The sequence below is a fragment of the Chelmon rostratus genome, chromosome 10 (genome assembly GCF_017976325.1).
Source record: "Chelmon rostratus isolate fCheRos1 chromosome 10, fCheRos1.pri, whole genome shotgun sequence".
Taxonomy (NCBI): domain Eukaryota; kingdom Metazoa; phylum Chordata; class Actinopteri; order Chaetodontiformes; family Chaetodontidae; genus Chelmon; species Chelmon rostratus.
The window spans coordinates 28984768-28994561 of NC_055667.1; the positions used below are offsets into that span (position 1 = coordinate 28984768).

General features: G+C 45.5%; 1 long non-coding RNA gene across 1 annotated transcript; it reads left to right on the forward strand.

Moving 5' to 3' along the window:
* The first annotated feature begins 6481 nt into the window (after positions 1–6481).
* Positions 6482–7251, forward strand: LOC121613293. The gene is made up of 3 exons (XR_006007177.1): positions 6482–6803; positions 7016–7049; positions 7136–7251. It is a non-coding gene; the product is annotated as an uncharacterized LOC121613293 (long non-coding RNA).
* The last annotated feature ends 2543 nt before the right edge of the window (positions 7252–9794 follow it).

Below are 9794 nucleotides of genomic sequence, written 5' to 3' on the forward strand. Positions count from 1 at the left end.
TGGTAACCATCGGGATCATCGCTTACCTCACATACTCTATCATACGGCGTCGTCAACCAAAGTTAGAAAATTCCAATGAGATCGTTGAGGATGCGAGTCCCCCAACACCCCGCGAGATAATGAAGACCAAGAGGAGGTAAGGATTAGGCTACTTCCAGAATATGGACAATTCCATATCCTGGACAATACCAAATTCTCGCTCACCGTAGGGTTAGATTTAGGGCAGCTTCCTGATTATGGACAGTCCCAATTTGGTAGTCCATGATTTGGAATGCTTCCAGATTGTCGCTTATTTCGAAGTAAGTTCAGAGGTCAAATCTTTTTATTTACAACTTCCTGTGTCGACAGGAAGTCGGACAAAGCACTTGTCACAATGAAGCGTGGTTGCAGCACAGACAAGACAGTCATCGCTGGTGGTGTCAAAGGTGCAGTCAGAGAGAAAAAGTTAATGGTAAGTGGACGTCGGCCACCCTGACAACTTCATAGTCACGTTTTCCTTCTGGAGACCAAAGATGTGGGGGGTGGTGTTTATTTGTGTTTTGCCAACATCTTTTCAGGCTAATACTAGGCTTATTAGCGAGCTAATACTAGCGCAACTGATGGGAAATTGGAAGCAGAACGCATGGTTCCAAATTCTAACCTATTACACTTTGCTTTTCAGCGTGGTGCATGGTGCAGGGTGCACGGCCTGAGTGCTCGTCCGTTCATGATGGTGAGTAGATGAAAGTTTCTTTTCAATTGCACACTAGCTTTCGAGCAGCTTGCTCATTTTTGTCAATTTGCATCCTCTCCAGTCAGACAACAATAAGTTGAACAACGGCCCCGTGTCTTGGAAAGAGCCCTGCCCGGGACTCGGAGGCAAACCTGCGAATCCTCCTGACTCCCCAGTGCCCGAGATGCCTGAGACTGGAGTGGAATCCCCGAGCTCCGGCAAGGTTGCTGATGGCAAGTTTGGGGCAGGCGCCCAGTACTCTGATGAGTTCTCTGACTACAAAACTACTTTGAGGAGCACTGGGCAGCCGGACCAAAAAAAAATGTAAACGTCACAATTGTGAGGGTAGGGAAGTTGAGACAAAAATTGTACAACTTCAGTTCTTAGGTCTGTTCTTTGAGACAAAAATTGTACAACTTCAGTTCTTAGGTCTGTTCTTATTGTGAATGTTCAATTTCAATAAAGACACAATGTTTTGCCAACAGCATGTATGTGTTTGTCTCAGTGATTGCAGCATTTGCAGCTGCAATATTATGGACAGTTCCAGCTTCTACATTCTCGCCAGTGAAAGAGTTAGACTTAGAGCAGCTTCCGGATTCTGGACAGTTCTGACTTGGAAGTGCAGAATTTGGAAGCCTTCCACATTCTCGCTTATCATCAGGTTAGGGTTGGGGCAGCTTCCAGATTCTGGAAGATTCCACATTCCATATTATGGACATTTCCAACTTGGAAGTGCAGAATTTGGAAGCCTTCCACATTCTCGCCAGTGAGACAGGAAGACTTGGGGCAGCTTCCAGATTCTGGACATTTCCAACTTGGAAGTGCAGAATTTGGAACACTTACATATTCTCACCTGTCGAGTTGAAATGCAAAATCGCTTGTAGGTGAAAATGTGGAAGATTCCACATTTTCACTTATTAGCAGAGGTCAGCTTTTTCACTTCCTGTGTCAACAGGAAGCTGGGAAAAAAAAGCAGTGTAAACGGGCTGGGCAGCTGCACGCAAGGCACCGTCTTCCTCGTCGGCCGAGTTGAAATTGCAGTTGAAACAACGTGCAGGTGAGTGGGCATCGGCTGCAAGTCATGTTTTCCCTCCTGCGACCAAACACGTGGCGTGTTTATTTTGTGTGGCTTTGAATATTGCCGGTACTTGAAATGGTGCTAATTAGCAAGCTAATGCTAGCGAAACTGATAGGAATTTGGAAGCAGACCTTGTGCTTTCAAGTTCACACCTACTACCATTATTTTTCAGCTTGTGGCTGGTGCATCGCCTGTAATTGCTTTTCCACACGAGATGGTGAGTAGATGAGATTAACTCTTGGATTGCGGGATATCTCTTATGCAGTTTATTCATGTCCTTCAACTCTTTTCCACCCACACACAGCCAAAGTTGAGATCCAGAATTCTTTGCGAGATCCCAAAGCGAGAATTGGGGGTGCCGCGACGACGGCGGCCCAAGGGGCCCTCTGCCCAACCTGTGGCTCATGTGGACCCATGCCAAAGATGGGGAATCTCCGTCCGAGGTGCAGGGAATGAGTAAGACAGAGGCTTCCCTTTTATTTCGCCTTGCCCCACTGAGGTGGCCACCTAAGTTTGCTAACTCTTTTCCTTGTCTCTCTTCAGGGTCAACATCAGTGAGGTGCGGGGGGGCGGTTGGAATGTTGTCGTGCACAGCCCAGGCACCAGTCCCGACCCCAGAGTCAGGTCACAGCGTCAGCCTCCTGCTGAGGATTCCCCAGATGTCGGCAACAATCCGCCGAGCGTCAGGCAGCCTGAGCTTCCTTTGAACAGAGGTGCCAACGGGGACTTGGCAACCGATCCCCCAGTCGCACAGGGGTTCGACCCCCAAGTATCCAAATGGACCGTGGTGTGCACTCTTGCCATGTGATGGAATAAAGGTGACCACAAAATCCCAGATTCTCATTGATTCTGTCCTTCCGTGTTGTTGCTTACCGTCTGTTTAGTCTTGGGGCAGCTTCCAGATTCTGGACAATTCCATAATGTAAACAATTCCACAATATGGACAGTTCAGCTTCCACATTCTCACCAGGGGGAGGCTTAACTTCCATATCCTGGAAGATTCCACCTTCCATATTGTGGATAGTTCTGAATTGCAGAATTTGGAAGCCTTCCACATTCTCGCTTATCATCAGGTTAGGGTTGGGGCAGCTTCCAGATTCTGGAAGATTCCACATTCCATATTATGGACACTTCTGACTTGGAAGTGCAGAATTTGGAAGCCTTCCATATTCCTGCCTGTTGAGTTGAAATGAGGAATCGCTTGTAGGTGAAAATATGGAATCTTCCACATTCTTACTTGTTAGCAGAGGTCAACTTGTTCACTTCCTGTGTCAACAGGAGAACACTTCCTGTGTCAACAGCAAGTCGGCCATTACAGCGGTAAAGACGAGCTCGGCAGCAACACAAATAGCGGCTCTTCGCTGGTGCTCTTAAAATTACATTTGAGAGAAGGTAAGTGTACGTGGGTGACCCCAAAAATCTCAAGTGGTGGTTATCCCTCAGGGGGCCAATGTCAGTGCATGTCAATTTGTGTAAAATCTTTATTTTGTCAGTATAAGGAAACAGTGCTAACTAGCGAGCTAATGCTAGCGCATTAAATAGGATTTTGGAACCATGTGGTCTGCTTCCACATTCTCACCTTTAACATTACTTTTGTTTCCCAGGAGGCACATCTCCCCCTGGCTGATTTTGACACAAGATGGTAAGTACACAAGGATGTTTAACTGATATGTAAGCTGTGATGCAGTTTTTTCATCCCCATATAATGTCCCCCCAACCACGCAGTCGGACCCACAACCAAATCCGCCTGAGTACACCTGCTGCCTTCGCTCACAGCAACGCCCCACTTGCCCGACCCCCACCGATGTAAGCCCGGAATTGCAGATGTCCCAGGATAGTACGCCGGGAGAAGAAAACCCACCCAAGAAGGACACAAAGAAGTCCGATGAAGGTCCAAAGATAAATGAGGATTAGGATTAGGATTCTGTTCCGTTGGAGCTTTGTTCACTGTTCACTTTTACTGTAGGTTCTCTGATGTGTTCTCTGATGTGTTCATAGGAGGAACATGTGGGCACGAGGCACAGGGTAGGTTTTGATGGAGCTAGTTTTTGTTATTGACTATGTATGTAACTGTACTGCAGCTTATACGTGCCCACATTTTTTTTGCGTGAAGGAAGTGATGAGGACAATGTGAGAGTCCTTAGTTTTTGACTTGTTGTGAGCAAATAAAGTTTTTTGCTAAAGGTATGTGACTTGTCCTTGTTTTTATTGCAGGGTTGGTTTAGAGCTGGGGCAGCTTCCAGATCATGGACAATTCCATAATGTAAACAATTCCACAATATGGACAGTTCAGCTTCCACATTCTCACCAGGGGGAGGCATAACTTCCATATCCTGGAAGATTCCACCTTCCATATTGTGGATAGTTCTGAATTGCAGAATTTGGAAGCCTTCCACATTCTCGCTTATCATCAGGTTAGGGTTGGGGCAGCTTCCAGATTCTGGAAGATTCCACATTCCATATTATGGACATTTCCAACTTGGAAGTGCAGAATTTGGAAGCCTTCCACATTCTCGCTTATCATCAGGTTAGGGTTGGGGCAGCTTCCAGATTCTGGAAGATTCCACATTCCATATTATGGACACTTCTGACTTGGAAGTGCAGAATTTGGAAGCCTTCCATATTCCTGCCTGTTGAGTTGAAATGAGGAATCGCTTGTAGGTGAAAATATGGAATCTTCCACATTCTTACTTGTTAGCAGAGGTCAACTCGTTCACTTCCTGAGTCAACAGGAGAACACTTCCTGTGTCAACAGCAAGTCGGCCATTACAGTGGTAAAGACGAGCTCGGCAGCAACACAAATAGCGGCTCTTCGCTGGTGCTCTTAAAATTACATTTGAGAGAAGGTAAGTGTACGTGGGTGACCCCAAAAATCTCAAGTGGTGGTTATCCCTCAGGGGGGCAATGTCAGGGCATGTCAATTTGTGTAAAATCTTTATTTTGTCAGTATAAGAAAACAGTGCTAACTAGCGAGCTAATGCTAGCGCATTAAATAGGATTTTGGAACCATGTGGTCTGCTTCCACATTCTCACCTGTTACCTGAGAAGGTCAACTTTTTCACTTCCTGTGTCAACAGCAAGTCGGCCATTACAGCGGTAAAGACGAGCTCGGCAGCAACACAAATAGCGGCTCTTCGCTGGTGCTCTTAAAATTACATTTGAGAGAAGGTAAGTGTACGTGGGTGACCCCAAAAATCTCAAGTGGTGGTTATCCCTCAGGGGGCCAATGTCAGGGCATGTCAATTTGTGTAAAATCTTTATTTTGTCAGTATAAGAAAACAGTGCTAACTAGCGAGCTAATGCTAGCGCATTAAATAGGATTTTGGAACCATGTGGTCTGCTTCCACATTCTCACCTGTTACCTGAGAAGGTCAACTTTTTCACTTCCTGTGTCAACAGGAAGTAGCAGCAACGAGGATATAGCAGAACCAAGTGGGGAAGAGCAAGTCTGGCAGCTGCCAAGCGCGGTCCAAGTGGTGACAGTTACAAATGCAGGTAAGTCATGGTGGGTGGGTGGGTGTCCGCAACAGTTTGAAGTGCCCCTTTCCCTCTGGCGACCAAACAAATGGTGCATTTATTTGCATATCTTTGATTTTTTGCAATATATGTGGATATGTCAATTAGCATGCTAATGCTAGTGAAATTGATCAGAATCTGTAAGCATATCCTTTGCTTCCATGTTTTAACCAGTTACATTGCTTTTCTAGGCAGGACATCTGCTGTTGATGTGGCGTGAAGATGGTAAGCAGATGAGCCTGGCAAATCAGTTGTATGGTAGTTTTGTGATGCGGTTTGTCATGCCATTCACCTGTCTTCTCCATACACAGCTCAAAGATATCTCTGGATCCAGCAGCTCATCCATACTCAAACATCCCGTGGGCTTTCAAACCAGCAGCCCATCGTGCACAGACCAACAAAGCGAGGGCGATTGGTGCCCCCCCCCACCACCACCACCGTCCCCATGCCTACTGACCTTTGGGGTCCAACGCTCTCCTCCTGGATTCCTCACCCCGCCAGTTAGACATAGCTCGATACGACCCCCTACTGGCTTCTTCTACCTACCACACCAACCCATCGCCCCAACCATTGTGTTGGTTCCCCAGTGGAAGGAGAGCGGTTGGGTGTCTGAACAACCCAAAGAATCAGAGGCAGAGTCATGCTGCTGCCACAAATTTCCCGATCTCAGGACAATCTTCTGCTGTAATCTCTGTCATCATAAGTGATTTAAATAAAATTGATGTTTGACTTGTATGACTTAATTGTTCTTATTGAATAAACTTTACTTGGGTTTAGAGCTGGGGCAGCTTCCAGATCATGGACAATTCCATAATCTGAACAATTCCACAATGTGGACAGTTCAGCTTCCGCATTCTCGCCACTGGGGAGGCATAACTTCCATATCCTGGAAGATTCCACCTTCCATATTGTGGATAGTTCTGAATTGCAGAATTTGGAAGCCTTCCACATTCTCGCTTATCATCAGGTTAGGGTTGGGGCAGCTTCCAGATTCTGGAAGATTCCACATTCCATATTATGGACAGTTCCAACTTGGAAGTGCAGAATTTGGAAGCCTTCCACATTCTCGCTTATCATCAGGTTAGGGTTGGGGCAGCTTCCAGATTCTGGAAGATTCCGCATTCCATATTATGGACAGTTCCAACTTGGAAGTGCAGAATTTGGAAGCCTTCCACATTCTCGCTTATCATCAGGTTAGGGTTGGGGCAGCTTCCAGATTCTGGAAGATTCCACATTCCATATTATGGACAGTTCCGATATGGAAGTGCAGAATTTGGAAGCCTTCCATATTCCTGCCTGTTGAGTTGAAATGAGGAATCGCTTGTAGGTGAAAATATGGAATCTTCCACATTCTCACCTGTTACCTGAGAAGGTCAACTTTTTCACTTCCTGTGTCAACAGGAAGTAGCAGCAACGAGGATATAGCAGAACCAAGTGGGGAAGAGCAAGTCTGGCAGCTGCCAAGCACGGTCCAAGTGGTGACAGTAACAAATGCAGGTAAGTCATGGTGGGTGGGTGGGTGTCCGCAACAGTTTGAAGTGCCCCTTTCCCTCTGGCGACCAAACAAATGGTGCATTTATTTGCATATCTTTGATTTTTTGCAATATATGTGGATATGTCAATTAGCATGCTAATGCTAGTGAAATTGATCAGAATCTGTAAGCATATCCTTTGCTTCCATGTTTTAACCAGTTACATTGCTTTTCTAGGCAGGACATCTGCTGTTGATGTGGCGTGAAGATGGTAAGCAGATGAGCCTGGCAAATCAGTTGTATGGTAGTTTTGTGATGCGGTTTGTCATGCCATTCACCTGTCTTCTCCATACACAGCTCAAAGATATCTCTGGATCCAGCAGCTCATCCATACTCAAACATCCCGTGGGCTTTCAAACCAGCAGCCCATCGTGCACAGACCAACAAAGCGAGGGCGATTGGTGCCCCCCCCCCCCACCACCACCGTCCCCATGCCTACTGACCTTTGGGGTCCAACGCTCTCCTCCTGGCTTCCTCAACCCACCTCCCACCCCGCCAGTTAGACATAGCTCGATTCGACCCCCTCCTGGCTTCTTCTACTTACAACCCCAACCCACCGCCCCAACCATTGTGTTGGTTCCCCAGTGGAAGGAGAGCGGTTGGGTGTCTGAACAACCCAAAGAATCAGAGCCAGAGTCAGGCTGCTGCCACAAATTTCCCGATCTCAGGACAATCTTCTGCTGTAATCTCTGTCATTATAAGTGATTTAAATAAAATTGATGTTTGACTTGTATGACTTAATTGTTCTTATTGAATAAACTTTACTTGGGTTTAGAGCTGGGGCAGCTTCCAGATCATGGACAATTCCATAATGTAAACAATTCCACAATATGGACAGTTCAGCTTCCACATTCTCACCAGGGGGAGGCTTAACTTCCAAATCCTGGAAGATTCCACCTTCCATATTGTGGATAGTTCTGAATTGCAGAATTTGGAAGCCTTCCACATTCTCGCTTATTATCAGGTTAGGGTTGGGGCAGCTTCCAGATTCTGGAAGATTCCACATTCCATATTATGGACATTTCCAACTTGGAAGTGCAGTATTTGGAAGCCTTCCACATTCTCGCTTACCATCGGTTAGGGTTGGGGCAGCTTCCAGATTCTGGAAGATTCCACATTCCATATTATGGACATTTCCAACTTGGAAGTGCAGTATTTGGAAGCCTTCCACATTCTCGCTTACCATCGGTTAGGGTTGGGGCAGCTTCCAGATTCCGGAAGATTCCACATTCCATATTATGGACATTTCCAATTTGGAAGTGCAGAATTTGGAAGCATAGGCATTATTTGTAAGTCCAACTTCCCAATGCCGTAGAGGCTCGGGGGTGGCGTCATTGGAACGGGCATGGCTGACAACGGGGGGGTGGAGAGCACCCACTTGTTGATCGGACGCTTCTGGGCCCTTCAAGGGCCATGTGAGTGAAAGTGAATGGTAACTGTATGAAATGTGGAATCTTCCAAAAAACGCCTTCCACGAAATGCCTATTGCGTCCATGCGCCACCTGCTGTCGGTGAAAACGGGGGAGCTGCACTTTTGTTGTCGGATCCGGACAAGCTTGGTGTCAAAAAAAAGAGCGCGGCGAGCCGGATTTTTTGGTGTGACTTTGAGAATTTTTGGAGGTTCGAGAGCGGAGAAAATGGCCCGATTCCACGAAGTGCCTACGGTGGCAAACGGGCACTTTCGCAAAATCGTAGAGCAGCGAGAGTTGCACCGTTGCGATCGTGGCGACAAGCTCTATCGGATGAGCCCAAGTCTCGAGTTATGTCGTCTCCTAATGGGGGTTAGGTGAGGAAATAGAATTGCCCCCTCCGAATGGAGGGAGCAATGATGCACTCTCCACAGCAGGGAGCCCTCGACCCCAACTGACCAGTTCGCCTTTGTTATTCTATATTAATATATTTATTGTATTTATTATTTATTATATTTATTATATTGTGATATATTTACCCTTTTTAATGTTTGGTTTTAACTTTCAATCTATCATTCCCTACTTTCCTTCTCCAGTTTGTTTCCCTTTGTCTTACCCTTACTTTCCTTATTTGGTCTTTAGCATGACGTCTATTGTCTTTTTTCCTTTTTTGGTCTCTTGCATGACTTCTATTGTCTTTTGCTTATATTCTTGCCCTCTTTCATTTGTTTTTCTCTGTCTGTTTCTTTGTTTCTTCTTATGTCTCTTCGTTATACTTTGTTTTTCTCTGTTACTTTGTTTCTTCTTTATTTCTCTTTTCTATTCTTTGTTTTTCTTCTTCTTGTTTCTGTGTGCGCCTGGGCAACGTTTCGACCCTACTTGGGTCTTCATCAGGCCCTGCACACAGATTAATGGCACCCCCTTTACTTTCCATAGGCACCCCCAGAACACATCCTCTCAGTCCAAAAGCACAAACCAAACTGACCATGAATTGCTTGTTTTTCGTATGTCCGTCTTGTGTTTTATCCGTAACTTACTTGTCTTCGTATGAATTCTTTTCTATGTAACTTATTGTGTTTTTTACCTTATGAAATGTATTTTAACCCCATGAATTGTGTTTTTATAGTGATGTATTTATCTTATGAAATGTATTTTTACCCCATGAATTGTGTTTTTATAGTGATCTATTTATCCTTATTTATTTATTTATTAATATATTTATGAAATAGGGTTGGGGGGAGGGGGGGAAAGAAAAACCTAGGGTTAGGCTAGGGTAGGAATGGGTTAGGGGTTAGGGTTAGGGTTAGGGGGTTAGGGTTAGGTGTGGGGACTGAGATGCCCCCTCCTAATGGAGGGAACATAGATGCACGGGCCTCAGACCAGGGGACCGGTGGCCCCTACTGACCAGTTCGCCTTTGTTATTTCTATATATTATATTTTATATTATATTAGTGTCATTTTATATCCCCTTAGTTGGTTTTATGTCCCTTTATTTAGGTTTGTTTGTTTTCCCCTTGTGTTGTTTGGTTGTTCTGTCCATCTTTCCT